Source organism: Budorcas taxicolor, chromosome 18 (assembly GCF_023091745.1).
Source record: "Budorcas taxicolor isolate Tak-1 chromosome 18, Takin1.1, whole genome shotgun sequence".
Classification (NCBI taxonomy): domain Eukaryota; kingdom Metazoa; phylum Chordata; class Mammalia; order Artiodactyla; family Bovidae; genus Budorcas; species Budorcas taxicolor.
The window spans coordinates 7,776,497-7,801,022 of NC_068927.1; the positions used below are offsets into that span (position 1 = coordinate 7,776,497).

At 46.6% G+C, this 24,526-nt stretch overlaps 1 protein-coding gene across 3 annotated transcripts in view; it reads left to right on the forward strand.

The window, feature by feature from the left end:
- The window catches only part of WWOX (WW domain containing oxidoreductase), a 915,589-nt gene that overhangs the window by 775,431 nt on the left and 115,632 nt on the right, over positions 1-24,526 (forward strand). The window contains exon 9 of one of the 3 annotated variants that reach the window (XR_008200887.1): positions 2,948-3,154. The exons of the other annotated variants lie outside the window; for them this stretch is intronic. The gene's annotated coding sequence lies outside the window, so the exon portion shown is untranslated. The remainder of the gene's footprint in view (positions 1-2,947; positions 3,155-24,526) is intronic. 3 annotated transcript variants of the gene reach the window in all.

Consider the following 24,526-nt stretch of genomic DNA (forward strand, 5'->3'; position numbering starts at 1 on the left):
TGAATTAACATTAAGATTCATTAAAGATGAATGCAAATTTTTTGCTACTTCCCAGTTACGAAGTGGAGTTGAATTCCTCTCCCTCTGGTTCTAGGCTGCTCTTAGCCACTTGCTTGGCAACTAGGATGTGGCAGAAACGACGCAGCGGATTCTCTAAAGCCGCGTCACAGAAAGCCTTATGATTCCGCCCAGGTATCTTGGAATACCTGCTCTTGGAGTTCTGAGCTACCATGTAAGAAGTCTGACTACTCGGAAGCCGCCATGTTAAAGGAAGCCCAAGGTCACCACGTAGAAAGGGCTTATGGCGAATGAGGTGCTTGGCCTTCTTCCCAGGAATCCGCTGGGAGTCCTGCCAGTTCAGGCCCTGGATACTGGGTGTCCGAGATGAGTCACTCCCCATCTGCCACCCCAGGGCCCTGTCCAAAATGCAGATTTTTGAGACACCCCCTCTGCCAAAAAAAAAAAAAATTGCTGTTGTCTTAAGATACCATCTTTTGGGTTTTTCTTACCGAGTAGTGAGAGCAAACTGAGCAGGCAGAGCTAACCCACCACAAAGCAAGCCATTAGGAACAGTGAATTTCATTGTGTGATTTTGCCTTTGGAAGTAGTCTCTTTATTTTATGGGAATGCAGAGTATCTGTAGAAGCCCAAAGGTTTTTCCTTTCCTAAAACTCTTAGACTTATGGATTTGGATGCCTCAACTTTGCTCTTTATTCATCTATATTCACTTTATGGTTTTCCCTTTGGAAGTGGGGATTAAGAGAGAGAAGTTCTCCCAGATGTAAATTTCTCATAAATATTGGAACTCCACGTTGGTAATTCTTTCATCCTCTGACCCATTGCCTGATCTTCTGTTTAGCAGATCTTTCCCATGAAATAGAAGGCTTTAATTGTAGAATTACTAATTGTAATAGCATAGCTGAGCACAGCTCAGCCTACCAGAAAAAAGAAGAAACCGCTATCCCCGCTGAATTCTTATCTTGTAAGACTGCCTCTCAGTATTCACCCATCTTTTTACCAAAGTCTGTCTCTCTTTAGTCTTTCAGTACCAACTCATGAGATGCTCACTACGCAAAGAAAAATAGCATTTCTTTCCACATTCTTAGAACCCCAGAACTTTAAAACTTGGGAGTGGGAAGTAGGGTCCCTGAAGAAAGGTGAATTTTTCTGCAAATGGTCACATTCATCAAAGAATGCCTGTAATGCAAGTAAGAGCCTGGATTATGCACAGAATAGTGTCCAAATGCAGTCTGCTCCCTGTCCTATAGCTTAAGGGTAGGTGTGCTTCATTTGGGGCCGAGGGTTTCAGGAGGCAAAGGTGTTAGAAGCTTACTCAGTTGACTTTTTGTCCCAAGATTCTCCTGTAGGCGGTCTCAACGTTTGGGGTTGGCCAGCTCCTCGTGGTGGGCCTGCCCTGCGTGTCCTGGGAGGTTGAGCCTCATGCTTGTCCTCGACCCACAAGATGCCCGTGGTACCCTCTCCCCAGGTTGTGACGACACACAGCGTCCCCAGACACTTCCAGGCAATGCTCTGCTGCCTCTCTGGGCTGTGGTCCCACTTCGCTATGTGTCTTTGACTCAACAAATCTTGGTTGCTAAGGCCTATGACCTTGAAAGCATGGGGGAGAGCTGAACTCGGCTCTCTTTAAAGGAAGAAAGGGTCTACTTCCTCTCAAATGCCATAGGAATCGTTCAAAGCCAACGACAGGCTTTTGGATGCGCTGGGCACTTCCAGCCTACAAAAAAGTGGTGCTAATATTGAGAGTACAGTGGCATGCTCATAGGGACCGGATATTGATCATCTATCACTGCTGAAAACATCACTGTCAGTATCCCTGCTCAGCATCACAAATGTGAAGGGGAAATACAAAGGATTCTAGAAAATGCCAGAACTGGTTTTTACAGCCAGGGGGATCTGAATTGAAGAGCTTAACCCACTAATCTATTATGGGCACCCTGGGAGTGCTGGAGTGGGTTCTGTTTCACGCTGAGAGTGTTTTCTTTCGAGGGTAATGCGGGGCGGCATTTTAGTTCCATTTTTAATGGTGGCAGCAGAATTGCCTGGATCTCTTTCTGAGTGCGTTGCCCATCTTCCCATAGCAAACTTATGTTTGTGCCAGCCAGCTCACCCAGCATGGGGGCACGGATGGGAGTGGAAATCAATGGACTAGCATTTGGATGCAATTGCCCCAAATTATCAGAAAGACAAGAAGACCACTGTCATTCACTGTCCACAGCATTTTCGCCCACTGTTTTCACTAAGTGTTAGTTTGGTGTGTTTTGTTCCAGTCTCAGGCCCCTTTCTCGCGAGAGTTTTTCTATAAACACCATTAGTAACTGCAGTTATGTTTTCTGTGAAGGTTTGATCTGCATTCTCTCCCTCATTTCCTTCAGGTGCCTGGTGACTCTTTCGGAGACACAAGCAAAAGTCTTTTGCTCCTTGAAAGCAAAAAAGTTGGGTTTTTTTCCCCCAGTTTCTGCTAAACAAGTACCAGTGGAGCCAACCGACTGAGGCGTTGTTACAGGTTAATCTGTGGCCTGCGTTCCCAGGGAGCTCACTTGGGGACTAAGCAGGCGATACTTGGAGACCTTGGAGCCCGAGTCGGGAAGTCCTGGCCTCGAATCCCAGCTCTGCCGCGTCCTACGAGCCTCGTCTCCTCACCTGTTTGAGCATCTGCATTCTTTCCGTGTTCTTAACGTGGCACGAGTATCTCTCCACATTATTGGAAATACAGATACATCATCATTATGAATGGCCAGAGCGCTCCAATCGCTCTTTGCATCTGCCTCCTCTCTCGCTCTTTTTCATGTTCATGATGCTTTTTGCATAGTGATGACAGAGCTCCGTCTGCCAAAAAAAAAAAAAGGTGATTCTTGGAAACATGTCTCTTCCCAGGGTAGAAATAAAGCGTTTAATTTTCGTACTCCTCCTTCCTCGCTCTGTACAGGTCTAGGATACAGCACCTGGACACAGAGAGCCCCACGGACATAAGTACTGCCTCCCCTATAAGCTGTGTGACGCCGGACTGCTTGCTTTGCCTCTCTGAGCCTCTGTAGTCTCCATATAAAACGAAAGAAAAACAAAATGCTTAGTTTCCAGAACTGCTGTGAGGATAAAACAAGTTGCCCTTGGCTTCACGTTTGGCTCAGTCACAGTAAGTGTTTCTGAATGGCATGATTTTTGTTCTTTACTGTTCGTTGAAAATGAGTGATCAGGACTTCCCTGGCTGTCCAGTGGCTAAGACTCCATGCTCCAAATCCCGGGATTCAATCCCTGGTCAAAGAACTAAACAGCACATGCCACAACCAAAGATCCCAACTGCTGCTGTTAAGAATTCACACACTGCAACTGAAGATTCTGTGCGCGCAGAGGAGGGTGGTGGCTGCAGCAAGAAGGAGGGGAAGGAGGGAGGAAGGCAAGAAAAGGAAGGAAAGGGGAAGCAGAGAGGAAAGAAGTTTGTCACCCTTAATATGCGGAGTTGAAAAAGAAATTCCCATCTCTTCACGGTGAATGGAAATAGCTTGACCTTTACAAATCTGGCCTGGAAGGAAAACTGTCCCTAGGCATAAGATTTATGTAACCAATCAGCTAGATCTTATTTTGGCTGAGCTTAACTTCCATCTGTGGGTTTACCCAGCAGTATCTGTGGGCCTACCCAGCAGTATCTGTGGGCCTGCAGGAGACACCTGGATTTGGGCCAGGTGTGTGGATCCAAAAGAGCAAGACCAGCCCCACCTCTGCTGCCCCACTGTGACCGAGGTTTATGGAGAGGGTTGCCAGATTTTTCAAATGGGGATGTAGAGCACCGAGTGGAATTTGAATTTCAGATATGCAGTGGATCGTTGTTTAGATATAAGTATGTCCCAAATATTGCATGGGACATACTCACACTGGAATATTATTTTATTCAATACTTAAAATGTTAGCCTCTTTTTCTCTCTCGCTTTCAGTACAATACGCTCCGTGTAGTTTGTGGGGGTGGGGGGCACACTTAAATGAAAAAGTATCTCATTCTAAACTAAAAAAATGAATTGTTATATATTTGAAATCAAAATTTCACTAGGGATCCAATATATTTTTCTTTGCTAGCTCTGGCATTTCTATTTACAGAACAACTAGAAAAGGCCTTACTTGTCTCCAAACACTTTGGACATGTCAAAACCTGGCGTCACTGAGCCTTGACAGTGGCACAGAGCACCTTAAATCTGATCCCAAACTGCTGAACAGATTTATGGTTTCTTGTCAATCACGCTGATTTCGGGAGATTGTTATCAGTGTGGAGGTTTATAGGAAATGTCTCCTTCTAAAATGACATTTTAAGTTAATGTAAAATTGCATTTTAATTTAATTCAGGGGAGTCATAAACAGGTGGGAGAATTATGTAACAATAATTGTGTTTGCAAGAAATTGATTTCATCCTAAAATTACATGAATGTGCGATTACAGTTTGTTGTCATCCCGAAATGCACCGTTTAACCATAAAATACAGCATAAAAGACACCTTCCTGTTGACGTCCTTAATCTACTGTGTAATTGCTTAAGTGAGAACATGCACAATATTTTCAGCTACCTTGTCCCAAATACCTTAACGACCAGCTCACCAGTATGGGTTTGAGTTTGGTATCTGCAAACTATAAAGTAGAAACTGAACAGTATTTGAGAATTTGGCACTGGCTCACAATATTCTTAACCAAACAAAGACATGGAGACCTTGAGAAACGAGTAACCCCACAACAATATGAACGTTGTTCTCTTAATAATCCAACCCCATTTTTCGAAGACATTACCTCTTCGCTGCTTAAAAATACTTTGGACTATTCCACCCACGCAAAAATAGCTTTATTAACAACTTTAGTAATTTATCATGCTCAGTTTCCTTTTTCTCAGAAATGTTGCTTTTGTACACTGAGAGTTCATTCATTTCAAGTTTGTCCTTGGCAATTCTTTATTGAATAGATTCCATTTTATTCTTTCTCTCCTCTCTCTCTGTTTTTTTTTTTTTAAATACAAAGCTGATAAATAACGAAGACCAAGCAGGCTCAAACCGATTATATTTCTGGATACAAACCAGATGTGCAGTTAATCCGTCATTGTTCCTGTGTCAACTGCCCCAACCCTCACCTACACTTGATGAAAAACAAACCCAGCCTGATTTCCATGCTAGCTCATTTCCTTGAACTCAGTAAGAGCCTCATTGCAGTAATTTCCAAAAATAGTTTTGGAAAATGCAGAAAACTGCAGTGCTCATTCCGCCCGCTACACTGTGAGCACAGACCCTTGTGAGTTTCACCGCGTGCTTCCCTCTCGGCCGAGACGTTCGGCCCCTGCCTGTCACTGGTGAGAACCTTGTAAACCGAAGTGACAGCGTGGGTCATGGATGTCCCTGCTTTTTGTAGCTCCTGCAATTCTAATTGTCCCAGCGATTGTGCCACCTGGCTCGTTTCAATTTGTGCTTAGTATCAATAGAATCTCGTTTCGTCTGACCATTACTGACTGGTAATAAATAGCAGTACTATTCCCTTCCTTCTGTGCTAAGCTGCTTCAATCGTGTCTGACTCTGTGTGACTCTATGGACTGTAGCCTGCCAGGTTCCTCTATCCATGGGATTCTCCAGGCAAGAATGACTGCAGTGGGTTGCCATGCCCTCCTCCAGGGGATCTTCACAACCCAGAGATCAAACCCACATCTCTTATGTCTCGACCACTGGCAGGTGGTTTCTTTACCACTAGCCCTACCTGCGGCTCGGCAAACCAAAAAGAAAAGCACTAAAAAATACCTCTTAAAAAATAGGGCTTCCCTGGTGACTCAGACAGTGACGAATCCGCCTGCGATGCGGGAGACCTGAGTTTAATCCCTGGGTTGGGAAGACCCCCTGGAGAAGAGAACGGCAGCCCACCCCCATATTCTTGCCTGGCGAATTCCATGGACAAGTAGCCTGGCAGGCCCCAGTCCATGCTGTGGCAAAGAGTCAGACATGACTGAGCGACTTTCACTTTCTTCAAAAGCAACTGGGCATCTGAGGAGTTCTTCCTAGTCTCGCTTTGTAAGCGAAATCACAAACCAACCTCCTACTGTCTCATCTTTTGTTTAATGTAACCACTGAGGCCACTGTCAGTCCTCAGCCTGCATTCTTTGTGTTATTAAGATTCTCAGCCTCTCTGGAGGTGCCTTCAGGGGCCTGGGTGTGTGCTGTGACTTGAGGAATAGTGACTGATCATTATGACAAGTAACATCGGTTGATCAGAGCTTACTGTGGGGCAAGGACCCTTCTAAAAACTTGCATCCACTCATTAACTGTGAAATAGATATTATGGTTTTACTGATGCAAAAACAACCGCAGAGAGACTCCGGAGTACACTGAAGGTCACACAGTCGGTAAGAGGCAGAGCACTCAATCTGCTGTTCTGACTACAAACTGGTATACTGCACGACCCCTCTAGGGAACGTGCCTCTCGAATGCAAAGGTGGGACCTTGAGGTTCCTCAGTCCCCATTCAGAATCTCTCATTATGCCTTTAAGTTAAGGCAAACATGATAACCAGGTTTCATTTTGTGTGCCCAATCCGCAGCCTGTCTTGACCAGCAGAAATGCTAAGAAAGACTCTGAAGTCTGGTCTAGCCTCCAGAGACAGGATTGACTCCCACAGTCCATGCGGGATGGCTGCTCTGAGCACGGGAGGACTGTGCACACCAGGCACTTGCCACTCCCGGTTAAAAGCATTTGAGTCTCTGGTAAAATGCAAATTGTACCTGTCGGAATACACATGCAGTCCCTCGTGGTTGCTGATGCTTAGACAAGAGTCAGTGCATTTAGTAAGCATGACACACAGAAGTTGGGTCAGAAGACAGGTGTGTTTGGAACCACTTGGATGCTCATCCGTGACAGTGTGGGTTCTTGGGAGTGAGGAGCCCACAGTGAAAGGGAAGAAACAGAAATATAAGTTCCAGCTGCCCTGAAAACAAACTGCCCACGTCCGAATTTTGCTCTGGGCTGCTTAAGATTGCTGTTACAGTCTTGAGCACACCCGTAGCAGTTTGGATCACAGCTAATACGCCTCCCAGGCAGGGGCTGTGCTGGGCTCTGTGGATATGTTCACCTCTGGTCAAGGTCAGAGCAGTCTTCCTTGGAGAGATTGCTGTTCCCACCGCATGCAGGGAATGTGGGTGACCAAGGGGATCTATCCTCATGGCAAAGCTGGGATTCAGAATGATGCCCACGTACTTTTCAAGCTTCTCTCTCCCTTAGAAGAATTGTCTCCAAGGCGGGGGGAGGGGAGGTGGGGATAGTGTGATTCCTGATGCCCTTCCAGGCGGGGCTGCAACTGGAGGTTGCAGGGGTGAAGTACCCCTTTCAGTTTGCTTTGCACAAACCCAAGGTCGGGGAGAGGATGGAGCAAGAAAGCCAGAAAGGACCATCCACGCATCTTCATGCTTCAGAACCATCACGGAACATCTCCTTTCCTGCATTCTCTGTTTATGAGCAAAATGCCCAATACCTTCCGGTGTGCGCTTTGAGCTGCTTTTAATTATCTGCCATTAGATGGAGCAAAGGTAATGGAGACCTGTCATCGTCGTGGAGGGACTGTTGGAATTTTATTTCTGTGGGGAAGGCGGCCACTGTTTGCCCAGGAACCGAGGCTGCTCCAAGTTGAGGACACTTCCCAGTGCCACACGGTGTAAATCACAGCGCAAACTATGCGATTATCCCCTGCAGAGGAATCGAGTGCGGCTTTATGGGATTCTTCACCAAGCACTTAGGAATAATCTGATATAAAACAGCAGGGGTGGAGAGTAATGACAACTTTAAATTAGTTAAATGAATGTTTACATTTTTTTTTTTTTTAAAAAAAAGGCTTTTCTGCAAACCTGGAAATACAAAGTGACAGCTTCATTTCCGGGTCCCCACTCCAGTGGCACCTCCTGGTTTTTCAGCCCTGGGAGAATGGTGGCTTGACTTAACCCCTTCAGCACCGGTGCACTCAGGCGCCCCCATCATCCCGTCTGGCTTCCAATAGTCTCTGGAATGGCGCTCCGTCGTATTTCCATTATAAACATCAGATCGGTACTGAGGGAACATCTGTTTTAAGTCAACTGAGCCTCAATCCAGGAAAAAATAAATTTCTGGCTCTCCACCTGCTCCGAAGGTCAATTACCCACCCGCATCAGCCAGAGATGGCTGATGGGCTGCAGACGCAGAGTCTATTTTTAGCTGGGTTTGGCAGGTAAGCCGCTTGTTGACTGCAGCAGCAGAAGGGGAGGAGGGTATGGGAGGCTGATAAACCACGACAGTGTTTTAAGTGTGGTGTGGTGCCCAGGCCCCCAGTAGGTCCCTGTAAGGTGCTTCTGGGCCTTTCCCTACTTGCAATGAAGATTTCACGTTGGCAAAGCACACAGAGTGGGGAGTCTTTACGGTGCTTACAATATGTGGAGCGGACCTCAAGGCATTTTGGATAAGATGCAACCATTGCATTTCAGCTCTAGTTACCTACCCCGAGGTGCCCCTGTTCTCTTTAACACTGTTTTCAAAGAATGATCTTCTTTTTGGTTCCAAAATCCAGATACTTTGCTTTGCGTCTCTATCTTGGCTCCCTCACTTGCCGTCAGGCTGAATTCTGAGCAGAGGTTGCCCATCTGGAATGTTAGTCAAAGCTATGCAGATGAACTCGGCCTGGGCTCTAGAAGGAACGATCACCATCAAACAAAACCAAGAAATAAAACCAAAGCCTAAAGGGTTGGTGCCCTGTCAGGAACATCTGGCAAAGCAAGTGGAGAATTCCAAAAACTGATTTAGAAATAGACTCAGGCCTGCTTTGGCCTTTAAGCCATCAATAGAAGCATCGAATCCTGCCCAGGAGAGTGGGGTTTTGCGGTCCCCAGTACCTCAAAAAAAAAAAAAAAAAAAAAAACCCTCTGTGAAGAAATGCATAAGCCCTTAGGAGCCAGAAGAAAATTGAGTAAAAATAGCTCTCAATAGCACCAGCTTCCATCTCTGTGGGATCTAAGAAGTTGGAAAGCCTAAAGAGCCTGGTGCTAGCTGCTGCTTCACAGGCTGAATCAATTTTTAAATAGGAAATCCAAAGATAATGAGAAAAGTGCAGAAGCAAACAAATGGCAGGTTTCAGTTAATGAGAATGTTGGGAGAGTGAGAACCCAGGTTCTCCTGGAGATGGTTCTAGCCAGGCCATCAGAGGACAGGGAGCCAGAGACGTGTGTGTGCTCTAAAAGCCTCTGGAATGTAGAAAAGGGTGCAGATGAAGCTGTTTGCAGGGCAGGAATAGACACGCAGACATACAGAGTGGACATTGGACGCAGTGGGGGAAGGGGAGGGTGGGTGATCTGGGAGAGTACATGGATGGACACATACATACTACCACGTGTGAACTTGGGCTTCCCAGGTGGCTCCGTGGCAGAGAATCCACCTGCCAGTGCGGGAGACCTGGGCTCCATCCCTGGGTTGGGGAGATTCCCAGGAATGGGAAATGGCAACCCACTCCAGGATTCTTGCCTGGGAAATCCCATGGACAGGGAAGCCTGGTGGGTCACAGTCCTTGGGGTCACAAAGGGTTGGACACGACTGAGTGCACACGCACACACACACACACACACCCGTAAAACTCCACTGTTGCAACTCTGCCTCCTGGGATGTTCTTCTAAGTCCTGAGAAGCCTCACTCCCTGTAGGTTTCTGCTCAAGTATCCCCTTAGGGACACTTTCCCTGGACACCCACCATACATAACACTTTTACCTTCATGCTCTTGGGGTACCTCCTACCTTGTTTTGTTTTGTTTTGTTTTTTCCTTTGCAGACATGGTACATTTCTGTTTATTTATGGCTAAGCTACCCTGCTAGAAGGTAAACTCAGTGACAGCTCCATTCCCCACGCCTACAACAGTGCCTGTCCAGCACAGCAAAGTGCTTGTGAATACTGTGTAGCTTGAATTGAATTGTGTTGCAGAACTCAGTGCTGGAAGCCATCTGCAAATGAAAAGTCCTTTCTTCCCTTCTGGCCCTTTCCAAGGAAGACAGCCTCATCAGAGAGCCCTCTCCTGGGAATTGCCGAAATCCCAGCGAAGGACTTGAAGCGAGCCAATACGTAATTAGCTTTGAGATAGGAACCTACGCAAAAGCAGAGTCCACGGATTTCCTAACTGATCTTCCTGTGTTTGCATTGGCCACGGCCAGACCCTGGCTCTGAAAGCTGCCAGTGCAGCACCCCGGGAGAGGCAGAGGGTGGCGGTGGAAGATTCCTTAACCCTGCGCAGATGCGCCGTTCATGTTAATGGAATCTGATAAGGGTGACTGAGGAGAAAGCCTTGCGTGAACATCTCCGTCACCCTTATAAAAATAGTAGCCCCAGTAACCGGTGACATTTATGGACAGCCTGAGAATGCCAGGACAGCGCCAAGTGCTTCTCATAGCTTCGCTAACTTGAAACCTTGACGTCTTAGGGGTAGGAATGATGATGCCTCTGGGGAAACTGAGGCAGGGGTGGTGTTTCTGTCTTTGCTCAAGTCCTCCAGGAATAAGTGGCAAAGTCAGGACGTGGACCACCTCTGTCTTCTGACTCACTTGATCTTCAGAAGACATCGCAAGCACAGGAGGCAAGAGAGAGAGGAGCTAGGGGGATGTTGCTGAAAAGGGCTTCCCTGGAGCTGATGCTCACCTGCCTTCAGTTCCCACCTGCAGAGATCAGCTGTGTTATTCCCCCTTGTAAGGTCGCCTTCTATATTGGCACCTACCACGCACACTAACATTCTTTCTTTTTATTTTTTAATATTCATTCATTCATTTGTTTATTTATTTATCTGACTGCTTTGGGATCTTTAGTTGCAGCAGGCAAACGCTTAGTTGCGACATGTGGGATCTAGTGCCCTGACTAGGGATGGAACCGGGCCCCCTGCATTGAGAGCACAGCGTGCCGGCCACTGGGCCACCGCAGAAGTCCCCCAGCGTTCTTCATACATGTCACAACTTGGTAGGTTTCAGACTCATCCGATGAGGCAAGTGCAGAGCAGATAAATTACCAGGAAAGAAACGGTGCCATGACCCGCTGTGACCTGTGTGACCTCCCACTCCAGGAAGGGCAGAAGAGGGTGCAGCTAGGTAACCCCACGACCTGGGGTGCGGAAAATCAAGAGCGCCTCGGCCTGCGGCACCTGCCCGACGGTGAGCGTGATGAATGCCGCTTGGAGCTGCCGGTCCCCTCTCGCACTCCGTGAAGGCCGTGCACGCCTCCCATTAATCACCACCAAGCAAACACGGGCTCCCAGCAAAGGAGCCAGATGATTGGGAACACATTCAAAACAGCTTTATTTCATTGACAGACGGCCTTTTTTGTTAAACTCTGGTTTAAAAAGCTTTTACATCTCTGTCTTGTTCACACGTTACTGTAGTCATTCATACTTGAGTAAACCGAGGAACTTGGGGCTGGCTTATTTATCACAACCTATTGGCAGGAAAAGGGTCCCAGAAATAGAATCTTTATTTGAGGTTTTTTTTTTTAACACTACTAAACAGGACTAATGGGAATGACGCTGTTATCAGCCAATATTGAAGTAAATGGGCTTCTGAAAAAAGAAAATAAAGAATCTTCTAAATGTCAACGTGCAAATAGAAAACAGCAGTTAATTAAATGAGAGCATGTGGTCAGCAAGAGAGCTCATGTCTTTGCTGCTGGGACAGCACAGAAGCTGGGAAGAAGGACTAGTTATCTGGGGTTAACCCAGGTTTTGGTAAGGAGTACTAGTTAGTTAGACTTAGGTGAGTACCATATGTAAACTAACCTTGGCCCAAGTGACTAGAGTGATTCATTCAGAAGCCTGTTGTTTCCAGCTTTTTCCCCCTAAATAACCAAAAAGTTCTGGAGAAGAGAATAGTGACCCACTCCAGTGTTCTTGCCCGGAGAATCCCATGGACAGAGGAGCCTGGCAGGCTACAGTCCATGGGGTCACACAGAGTCAGACATGACTGAGCGACTAACGTTTTCACTTTGACTTCAGTCAAAAAGTTACCCAAACCTTTAAGTCATGTATCTCAAGGCATGCTAATTCTGGTATTAATATTTAACCATCTAGAATTATCTTGAAGCGTCTACCATGAAAAGAATCTGCCTCCTATCCCTGAAGAAACACAGCATGTTCCTAATGCCTCTTGACTGGTCCTGCAGAAGGACCATCTTCCCAAGAACGAGCACGGTTGACCCCAAAGAGAAAAGCTAAGCTCTATCCCTGACAACCAAGGCAGGGGAGGCCTGGTATGCGTGTGTTTAGGAAACTCAGAAACCCTGACACCAACACCTGCTCCAGGAGAACACTGCGCTCTCATCTGTTCTTAGGAATGTGTATCTGGTTTTGCTTTTTTGTTTTTTGTTTTATTGTCAGAAACCAAACGGGAAGGGTCTTAAGTGAGGATAACTTAGATAACTGAGATGCAGACTGAGCTTATGAAATGTTATCCAGCAAAATGTGCCTCTTGGCTCTCTGTGGAAATGACATATCAGTCCAGATGCTTTTCCGGGATGATCTCTTGACGGACTATCTCTACTCACCCCTCCCCTCGAGGAGGGGAGCCCCCTGGTCTCAAGTGTGGAGCTGCAACCTTAATCCTGAATGGGCGCTAACGGTCAAGGCTCCTGGGCACATGAGCCGGGCAGCCATGTGGAAAGGTTTGGACTGGTGCAGCAGGCAGGGCTTTCCTCCAAGAATGGAGGAGGAGGGAGACCCGAAAGTTCAGGTCATGATCAGTAAAGCAAAACACATCAGTAGGGGACTTCCCTGGCGATCCAGTGGTTAAGACTCCACACTTCCAATGCAGGGGCTGGAGGTTTGATCCGTAGTCAGGGAATGAAGATCCCACATGCCACTCAGCAAGGCCGAAAAAAAAAAAACAAAGGTCAGTCATCCGGGGAGCAACCTGGCTTAGGGATTTAAGCAACATCCAAAGTGATACTGTAATAAAATCATGGTTTTTTGTTTTGTTTTAAAAAACAAAACTTTTTTACAATTTTTTTAAGCCACAGAAATTAAGTTTTTCTCTTTATTAAACTGGTGATTCTTTATTAAAACATATAGAATCTTATTGGGGGAGAGAGATGCATGAGGTTATTGTCATCTCTGTGGGAAGTTTTTCAAGTAGCGTTCTCACTGAGCACAGAAGTTTCTGACAAAGCGTGGTCAGAGCAGGTTACCCCTTTCTCCTGCCAACTCTACCACGTTGCGTCCCGTGATACTCAGAGCTCTTTCTGTTGAGGGAGTGTCCCATATTTGAATGTGGCTGAGAACCCTGGCCCTTTGTTTTCCCAGCTGTTTATGTCCTTGATGGTCAAATAGGCACACTCTTCCAGGCTAATAGTTTTAAATCAAATGTGTGCTTGTTCGATTCAGGAGCTTTGTTAATTGGGGTGAGTTCTTACTACATGCATCCCCTGGGTGCATCTTGACAGCCTGACAGGGTCCCTTTCTTCTTAATTCAGAGGACATATATTTTAGGTTTCGGGTTGGTGCACAACTCCAAAAGGAGGCCAGAAAGCAGCTTCTGCCCTTCGAGAGGGTATCAAAACAGAAAGAGAGTGCGTGGTTCCCTTCCCCTCACCTCTCAGAGCCCTGTTACCTGGGAGGGCTCAACATGCACCCAAACCTGGGTTCATTTTATTTTCTCTGGTTCAAGACCTGGGATTTTGGTCTGCTTCATGTCCTTGAAGTCCAAAGAGGGCCTCTCTGGCCCTCTGCCAGCCTTCTCATCCTGAGGCAGGCTCAGCTTGCATCCAGTAACTCTGCTGGTTTTCCTAAACCACACTTGGGTCCTTCTTGGAGTGGATCCCTTGATTGCCTCAAGCAATCGACCTGTTGGCGTGAAAATACCAGTCCATAACATTTCGGGTGGTAGAGGTAAAGCAGACCCCACCCAGGCACGTGGGAGCTCTGCCTCCCTGGAGACGGTGGTCGGTGGCGTTGCAACCCCATCTGGGTCTGGTTCTCTGTATGGTCTCATTGGGTGGTCGTGGCAGAGCCTTGCTTGGGCTTGCTCACTAGTTCCTTTCACTCATTCGTCATTCTTTTCTCAAAGTACAATCATTCATCGTATTCTGTTAAAGATCACATTTTCTGCAAAGCCATTCTGCCTCCTGCAGAGACAAGGCCTCCACACGGAGAACATTCTGTCGGTATGCACCTTGCTGTTGTGGCCCCATAATACAGGTTCTAAAGTTCATGCTGGAAAGAGGGTTGGGTCCCTTAGGGCAGAGGAAAGCCACAACATTCATCTAGATCTCCACAACCTGCAATAATTTTGAGGTGCTTTTCTCAAGTTGAACATTTTTTTAATTTGTTCAAATGCTTTACCCATATTGGGTATGATTATTATTATTGAAGTTGTAGTTTTTAGTGATAAAATTTAGCTAAGCTTTGTTCCTTATCATCATCATCCTCATGGGGCCCCTTCTCCTGAGTGATCCTGCAAGTCCTTGAGTCTGCATGTATATTCATCCAACAACATAATCCTAGGATTTAGTACATGCTGAGTCTTTGAGTTCTTGTTTTCAAATGCATCTCCCCAGAGCCAGAATATGGGTAGCTGTTTTCCAGCATGAATTTGGGCAGAAATGAGAAACGTAGAAGCCACTTCCAGCTAAGGGGAAGCCAGTATACATCAAGAGATTACTGGTGGTCTCTGATCCAGCGTTAGAAAAATAGAAACAACCTCTTCCAGCACCGCCATCTTTAAAATCCACATATCTGAAACTTCTTGCTGAGAAACAGAACCAAAAAAAAAAAAAAAAACCTTGACTAGGCTTCCCTCCACCCAAAGTTATATTCAAAATCAGATGCTGATGTAATCATTTCCATTCTGAACTCAGAAAAGAGAATGAAATGGTCTTTAAGGTTTCTGATTCTGGTTTGTTGATGCAGAGTCTGTAAAACACAAGGAATATTTTGTCAAAATCTAACACATACAACAGATACGAGGGACGGCCACTGTGTATCAGTGGGAAGCTGCAAGCCTCCCAACTTCTGCTTATGTGAACTCTTCTTCACCCCTTGGGAATCCTCAAGAGCCCAGAGAAACTCAGTATGAAAACCCCTGTGTAAGTGCAAAAGTTGTTAGTCTGTCTGAAATTTACTCTAACAGTATTTCTCGAAATATGGTTCCTGAGTTACACTGGAGATTGCAATCAACTGAATTAGAATCTCTGGGAGTGTGGCCCAGGAATCTGCTTTTGTATCAAGCATCCTGGGTGATTGTTGTCAACCCTAATGTTCAAGAACCCCTGGACAGCAGAGTTACTTGTTCCAAATCTATCTTTCTGTCCATTATAAAAATAGTACATATACAGACAAGCAAAAAGTAGGGAAGGGAAAATCTCTTCTGCTTCTACCACCCTAACCTAAAACTTTTAGGACTTGGAAGTATTTCCTTCCAGGCTCTTTTTGTTTTCCCTATACTTAGGTTTTCATTTGTTTGGATAGTTCAGCCATCATTGTTGTTGCTGTATCTTTATTGTTTACATGTGTCAATTTCATCTTCATGACTAGTCTGTCTGATAGATATTATTATACCCATTTTACTGATAAGGAAATTAAAGCAGGAAGATTTTTCCAGACATCGTTTGCAGACACCTTGACAGCCTGCTTCTTTCCATTGCAACTATGTCGAAAGCTCCATTACCTTATTTTTCATAATTGTATTTTTCTTGTTGCTTTTCACTATTAATGGCAAACTTCAGTTAACTTCAGCTCTCATATTGGATTAGGCATGCTACTGCTAAGTCGCGTCAGTCGTGTCCAACTCTGTGCGACCCTATAGACGGAAGCCGACCAGATTCCCCCATCCCTGGGATTCTCCAGGCAAGAACACTGGAGTGGGTTGCCATTTCCTTCTCCAATGCATGTAAGTGAAAAGTGAAAGGGAAGTCGCGTCAGTCATGTCCAACTCTGTGCGACCCTATAGACGGAAGCCCACCAGATTCCCCCGTCCCTGGGACTCTCCAGGCAAGAACAATGGAGTGGGTTGCCATTTCCTTCTCCAATGCATGAAAGTGAAAAGTGAAAGGGAAGTCGCTCAGTCGTGTCCGACTCTTCGAGACCCCATGGACTGCAGCCTACCAGGCTCCTCCGTCCATGGAATTTTCCAGGCAAGAGTACGTTCCCAATTTTCAACATTATAAATAAGATACTTGTTGAAGTGGGTTTTTTTCTTTTCTTTTTTTTTCCTTTCTACATGTGAAACTATTCTTCTTGAAAATATTTCTTAAAAAATGGAATCTCTGGTCAAAAATTTTGAGCAGCTGATATGTTGCTGAAATTTCTCAGAGAATACCATCAACATATATTGACTATAGTTTTCTCAAAGGGATATTATGAAGCACATCCCAGCTCTGTATCAGGGAACAGGCTGTCACATTTGAGTGAAATTTGTGGGTTATTTATAACCACAGACAGTATCATGTTTGCTCCCTTTACAGAAATCTAAGTAAAAGAATCACTTTTTCCTAGTATCTGGATGACTTGATTTCTTACAGTCAAGCTGGCCTTCTTGGAAACTCAGAAATGCAGCCCTTTCATCTTCATTCACAAAAGATCTGTTCTCACCCTTTCTCTACACCAGAATTCCATGAGGCTATTGTGAATCTCTGGAAGAATCTAGATAACCTCTTTTTCAGAGAAGCAAAATACTGCGGCCGGCTCGTTCGCTCTCCCTCCTGCCCTCCGCGCCGAGAGCTGTCTAAGCGCCGTCTCCAGTGTGCTTGGGCCTCTGTATCCAGCCCTGCCCGCGCCTGCCTGTGACCTCCCGTCACAGGGCTTGTGTCTGCACCCGGGACCGTGTGACACTCCGGGTGCCATGTGTAAAGAGCTCAAACATTAGTCAGACAAACGGGATTTAAAGGGTGGCCGTGGCTTCACCGCCTATACTAGCTGAGACACTGGGTGGTCAAGTTCTTTACAATTTCTGGCTTCCATTTCCTGACCAGCCAAATGGGCACAGCAGTACCTACCAGACAGGGTCTCTATGAAGATGAGATTTACTAACCTGTGTGAAAACAGCAGGAACAGCGACGATGACGGCCGGGCATCAGAAACTGGTCGCGTGTCAAGGTCTGTGTTTGCCACTTGACCCATGTCCGGTGTCGTGGTCAAAGTTAGCCTGGCGGATAAGTGGATAAGTGGTGTTCTTACTCCCATTTCACAGGTGAGGTTTAAAGAGGTGGACTGTTAGGTCAAACCGTTGGAAAGTGCCGTTCTTGCGGGTAAAATGGTCGAGCATCATCAGAGTCATCCGTTTCAACCTAATCATCTGCCCAGATCTCATAAAGAGAGGATCAAGGTTTAGACCTAATGCTGCGCAACACCTAAGCCCATACTTCTCCACATTAAATGGAGTCCTAAGGCCCTGCGCACTCTGCCTCGCAGAAATCAGACATAGAACCTGTTTGTTTCATTGTTTTCCACGCACCCGTGTCCACCATTAAAATGTACCGAAGATCAAACAGGGCCCTGGTGTTGTGACAGATATCCGAATGCTGAATTTCCACGCGGAACCGGGTCTCCAAAGCAAACACAATGGAGAAAATTGCCATGGCCAGTCCTCGCATTGTGTGAACTGAAAAAAAAAGAGGAAAAAACACATGCATGCGCAGAGACCTGATTTGAATGGTATTTCTGAGTGGAAGCTAAGTAGGAGCTGAAAATGGCCTTTTAAAATACAGAACATAAGGGTGCAATTCACAGAGCCGGTCTGAACTGTAAACACGCAGCTGTGGGGTTTGTGAGGCTCCATGCTTCCATACCGACAGCATACAAATTGTCAAGTACTTAAAGTTCCATTGTTGCTGGGAGGGCCTAACCCAGTGTCCTCAAATGGTCTTGATTTTTTTTTTTTTTTTTAAACCACAGGATTCATCTCTCTTACATGAGATATGGAGAAATATAATGACATATCAGCACAAATAGATTATCAGGGATAATCAATAATGACTTTTCCAAATTCCTTTGTCTTATTATCATATGCTAACATGATTCTCTTTTTTTTTCAAATGCAAAAATTGAAGTTTGCAGTCTCCTAAATTCCTGCAAGAGATCCCTGTACAAGGTGCAGAATGGTCATACATGTTCTTGGCCTTCCTTACAAAAACCTCTCGAGAGAGTTCATGTGGACATGTATGGGGTTGTCTTTCAGCACCCGTTTCCCGCCCTCTCCTGGAAACCCTATTCCTGCCTGCAATCCCTGTGGCTTCCCTGGAAGATGCCATTTTTGTCTGGCTAATGCACCTGAACTCCGTTGATTAGTCCATGGCTTAGCACCTGCCCTCAAACTCAGCCGAGAAAACAGGGTTTTGGAACTGGGGAGTTTCGGTCCCTTTCCATTGGTGGAAGCTCTCAGTTATAAACTTTGGGTGTCCTGCTATTGCTGACAAGATCTTGGCTCTTTGCGCATCATTGCTAAACAGAAGTACAGAGACAGAGTTATGGAGGAGAAGGAAAGAGTAGGTTTCTTTCTTTCCCAGGCCAAAGGGGAGCGCAGCAGGCTAGGGCCTCAGGAACGGTGCCCAGCAGGGAGAGCTGCTTCAGTCAGGCGGGACTCACAAGGGTCACGTCGCTGACAGTCTCGCAGGTCTTCCTTCTGCCAAGTCTCTAAAGGGTGGGGTTGCTGAGGGACTGGGCTGATTAGGGCCTTAAATCTGGCTCAGGTGGCCTCCTGACTGCCCTTCCCTTGATTAGCAAATGTTCTGCCCTTTGGAACTCAGAGAAGGGAACTCATGGGAGGCTCCAGTCTTGCCTACAAGAAGCGGGGACAAAAAGGTCTCTGTGCCCGGGAGCCCCGCAGTGCCCTGTTCGATATCACTATGAGAGGAAAGACAGGCAGAGATCCACACCATAGACTCTTTGCCCCAGTGACCCTTGGGCCTTGCTGCCTCCTTCACGTTCCTGGTGGTTCCTCAACTCTCCCCTGCATTCCACAGACTGACAGATTCCTCTTCATTTGTGGTGGGCTTGGTTTCTTGCAAAGGGAACGTCGTGGGAGTGTGGCTGCGTCTGCCCGTGGCTGACTTTGGACTCACTTTCTGGTTCTCAGGGCTCAGGGAAGAAAGTATGCTCGTGTGGCGCTTGCTGGTGTGCCGTGCGGAGGCGTGGGCGCAGCGATGGCAGGGCTGTCGGAGCTGCGAGGGGAGCCCTAGCCCGCGTTGCTTCCGTTAGGCTCCCTCAGCAGCTGTCCAGAGCCCCGTTTTAAGCCCTGACTGTGCAGCAGTGTATCCATCTGTTGACCGTCTCACTGTAGAAGACAGTGAACTGCTTGGAGTTTGTCTTCTCAAGGAGCAGATCCCCAGCTGGTAGTGCAGCTCCTGGCCTTATGTGAAAACTTCATAAGCATTTGTTGGCTTGAACTAATTAGCTGAAAGTAACTCAAAGATTGCTGGATGAGGGAGTTTATAGTCCAGCTGAACCCAACTCAGTGGATCCCTACCTATGTCTAGGAATCAAGCTGGAGTAGGTTCTTTCATCTAACATGGACACCGTACTTTCTGCTTCAGTTTTGTCATCTCAGCCTCCGCCATTGAATTGTGAGAACAAGTCACTTCACCTGTCTTACATGGTGTTAATGAGGCCTACCACTGAGGGCTCTTGTCAGTGTGAGATGAAAAAGTCCGTAGGAAGCAGTGTCGCGGGGCCGCCCGTCACTCTGGACTCACCCCTTCCCAGCCCTGCCATCTGCTGTTGGCGGGGCCCTGAACGAGAGTCTGGAATCTCTGCTCTCCTTGCACTGGTCCAGGCTCTGCCTGTCACGTTGTCTTTGAATGGAACCCGCATCACTGGATTGATTGCTGGCTGTCCTCAAGGTGAGGGGTAACCAGGAGACTTAAGACGCAGGCACGCAGACCACGCTCATTACGGGTTTTGCATAAATAGTGGGGGCTCCCCCACCGGCGGTGGCTCCTCTCGCCGTCTGGCTGCCTCTCCTCCATGGCGGAAGCCTCGCCGTACTTGAGTGACAAAGCAGATTGCTTCCTCCCACTTCTGTGGCTCGAGACCCCTTTCTCTATCCTAGTTTCGCTCTGATTGGCAAGTTCACTCAGAGTGAAACCTCAGCAAAACCTCAAGGTTTGGCTTAACTGCAGAGGGGGTGGTTGATATCAGATTCATACCCCAGAATAGAAGACCACTCGTGAGAAATTCTGTAAGCCCGGGAGTGTGGTTTATGTCAAAATCAGCCTGTTGGGGTGAAGTCTATTCAATGCCAGGTGGAAATATAGCATCATCAACTAGAATCCTCAAGTCTTAGAACCTCTTAACCCAGCACCAGCTAGTGGGTTAAGCACTGGGGAGTTGTGATCAATCCATTTCCCTGACAGTCATCTGAAACTGAGAGTCATCTGAAACAATACTAAACACAATCAAAAGCGATATTAAAGTATGTCATCTCAGGGAAAGAGAGGCGGGAATAGAAGACATCAGCGCTCAAGAGTTAGACGGACTTCTGTTTTAGACTCGGTTCTAGTGGCTCAGATGGTAAAGAATCTGTCGCAGTGCAGGAGACATGGGTTTGATCCCTGGATCGGGAGGATCCCCTGGAGGAGAAAATGGCAACCCACTCTAGTATTCTTGCCTGGGAAATCCCATGGGCAGAGCAGCCTAGCGGGCTACAGTCCATACTGTTCCAAGAGATTCAGACCCAACTGAGTGATTAACACACTCACATTCTGCTTCTTACTACCTGGGGACTTGGGTTGAGTTCCCAAGCCTCCATCTCCTTATTTGTAAATTATAGGTGATACAAACTGCATGGATTTGTTAGGAGTATTAAATTGGATGAGGGCCATAAGATCACCCTGCACAGGGCTGGGAGAAGCAGGTGCTCAGGAATGGCTCCTTTTGGACCTTTTCACAGATCTATGGATGTGCAGAGTAGCCCAAGGGCACCTGGCCCATCTTCATAGGTTGCATCACGGTGGTTCACATAGCTGTTTTTATGAACCATAGCAAACTGGGAAGCCTCCACTCTTGACTTTGCCACATATATACAGGCACAGGCTACCTCAGATCCATGCACTGTTATTTTGGAGGTTTTCTGGGGCTCATGGACACGTCTGTGGTCAATATCACAAATACAAAATTATTTGCCCTTAAGATGCTCTCTTTTGAGAATGGAGGTGTGGAGCTGTGAGAGGGCACGGGGGTGAGATTTACTGAGCATTTCTTCTGGTGTTTCAGCTTATCCTTGGAACTGAGGCTTATAAAAGCTTGCGGTTGCTCCAGCCTGGCACACATAGTGGGTAGCAGATGTGTATAATAACAAGTTCGAGGGGAGCTCATTTGGGGAGATCAGTGATACAAGAAGCTATCTCTTAAATTTTGAAATCTGTATCAGAGTATGTCGGGAGGGCGGGAATCCTTAAACTTCTACCAAAGATAGAGCAATAAAACTGAAGATCCCTCTTTTCATCTTTGTTGTGAATCGAGGCAAGATAATGAATGAGGCAGCAGCACATATTAGAGCTGGGAGCCCTGTGTAAGTCATTCCAGCAGGTCTCAAACATGTGGTCCCTGAGCTTGAGGGTACAGGGTAGGGGTGCTCTTCTTGCTCCCCTTGACAGTAGGATCCACTCTGTGCTTTGCTTTGGCCCATGGAACAGGAGTGAGAGTGATGGATATCACTTCCAGGAGGAAATTTTAAGAGCCATTGGCCCCCCACCCCGACTCCGTCCCACCCTCCAGCAGTCAAGGGACCAATGTCCAGATGGCATCTCTGAGGTCCTTGAATGACCTCAATCAACGTAGAGGGGAATGAGGAACAAACCTTTGTTATGTTTGGTCACTACAGTCTTGGGATTATTTGTTGCTGCAGCAGAACCTAGCCTATGTTGTCTGATACCAAACTTTGCTTTCTTGTGAAACTTCATGCCGGGGTTGTTTTATTCATCTGCTCATGCCTGCCTGTGACTCCACCCTCCTTCCAGATGTACTCCAGGCTCTCACACAGGGTAGGACGGGTTCAGAACAAAACAAAGCCGCCTGCGTGGCACAGAAGGGAAGCCCTGCTACAGTAAACCGATCACTGACGCCCAGCCCTGAACCCACTCGGAGCCTTTGCTGCAGCACCACGCCAGCCCTGCAGAGTCCTCGCTGACTAACTCCTTGGCCAGTTTTCTGTATTCGCATAGGAAGGCCTCTTGCCAGATGGTTAAAATGTTTGTGCTCCTATTTCGTTTTAATGCAAACTGACATTTCTCCTTCTCCCTGCCGTGGGTTTCTTTTATGAGGTCGTCTTTGCATTTTCACAGAAAGACCGTCTGGCCCCACCCGGAGCCCACCCTGCAGTCTCTGTGGGGGCAGGACTGGTTAACCACTCGCTTGAGTTTTAAGGCGCCTCAAGCAGAACCAGACCGCCACGAGCTTCTTGATTTACGCTGTGGTGGAGAGTGTCTGGGGAGCGAGGGAGAAACAGGAAGGGGCTGTTTCAGGAGCCCCAGGGAGAGCTGGGCCACAGTCCCAGGGGCTCCGGGTGATCAGAGGGCCAGCTCAAAGGAAGCAGTGAATACTGGCAAATGTTTTTTCTTGTTCTTGGTGGAGAGCCTGAGTTGGACCCTGACTCCCTGTGTTAAGAGTTTTCCATGTAGAGGTATAAATCTGCATACAGATATTATGTAGAAATCAGTAAATAATACCAAAAGAAAGTAATACAATTAAAAAAATTATATAGACCAAAAAACAATAAAATAATTCCTAAAACACATAGTGCCAGCTTATACTCAGCAGTTGGTAAATATCGCCCCTTTTCATCTTCTCCATAGCCCCAGGAGTTAGGGTTTGCTGCCTTTGGGGGAAAGAAAAAAGGAGTGTACTTTAAGTGATATAAAATCAAACATGCTGTCATGGATCCCTTCGGCTATTCATTTGCTCGTGTGCTGATATGTAAATATGTCTATACGTCCGCGATTAAGGACAAAAGCCTGAAAAGCGCTCTTTCTCCCTCTTTCTGAACTCCCTGGGGAGCGATGCTGATCCTCTTCTCCTTCAGAACCACGTTCTGCAGACCTCTCAGGCTTTCCCAGTGACCGGCCGCCACATGCCACTCTGTGGGCCTTGATGGAACCGCTGTGGCCAAGGAAGTGAGACAGGGTTGAGTGAAGCCTGGACACTTGCTGCACCCCAGTGATGCTCCTCCCTGGCCCCAAGGGCCCCATTGTACTGTCTGCATTTCTGAGCTTTGGGGAAGAACTCAGCTGTCCGGTTCCTTGGGCAGATGTGGGCACAGACTCAGGTTGTATGTTCTGCTCCTTGGCTGCTTCACCGCATAGAAATCTCACTAACTGAAACGGAAATTCCACTGGAGATGTAGCCGTCCTGCCGTAAGGATTGGTAGGGGAAAATGATCCAAGTAGAAGTAATTTTTAAATTTGGATTACAGAGTTATACCATCCCATCCTCATAATAACTGTTTAGACCTAAAAAGTGTATCATAGTCTACATTTAATTACTTAATAATTACAGTTCCCCTGGCAGTCAGAGGAGATTCAGAAGTATCAGCAGAAATATTGTCAGTAAAAAAAGAAAAACCAATACCCTGTTTTACCACCAGTTCTCAACATTCTTTAAAATGATCACGTTGCCATTTTGTTTCTCTTTGAGAATGTGAAAATTTCCAGCCTGTAGTAGATAATAAATAAATTTCTTCCCTAAGAAAGTAAGACCATTTTCCACTCTTCTAATTTTATCTGCAAATTCCAGAGGTAGATTACAAAATGCAAGTTTTTTTATCACGAATTATTCTTGTTATTAGTTTGGTCACTATACAAAGGTCAAGTTTGTGCAAGGCAATGCAAAAGATATAAAGGAATGTTTATAGTTGGAGATGTTTATGTTGGAGACATAAAGGGATGTTTTCTGCTCGTATGTATGGTTCTTAACATGGTCCGAGGATGTTAAGATATTTGGATAAACTCAGATTTTTGGAAAGGTTCACTTTTTGAAAGAAAATTTGCTTTTTTGAAACTGGTGGAAGAATCAGGATATGTGGTCAGTCCTATCCAAATTCTAAACTAATGAGTCCATCTCTCCTCTGTGTGTTGAGCCCTGACTGGATCAGGAGTTTATGTGCCCTGTAAGAGCGGAGGTCATTTCTCTCCACTGCAGGTCATCAAGGCTTCCCTTGGGGCTCAGCTGGTAAAGAATCTGCCTGCAATGTGGGAGACCTGGGTTCGCTCCCTGGGTCGGGAAGATCCCCTGAAGAAGGGAACAGCTACCCACTCCAGTATTCTTGCCTGGAGAGTCCCATGGACTCTAAGGAGCCTGGTGGGCTACAGTCCATGGGGTCACAAAGAGTCGGACATGACTGAGCGACTTTCACTTCACTTCACAGGCTAATCAGAGTGTGGGAAGCCCAGTGTCTGAGTGGGAGGATGGCAGGAGATATATAACCTGGGAAAGGTGGGTCCCCGGGGCAGAACTGGCCTCCTGACAGCTCAGAAGGCCCTGAGACACCCTGCGAGCCACTGGATGGGGTGGGAAGGAAGAAGCAGTGGTGCCTTGGAGGTG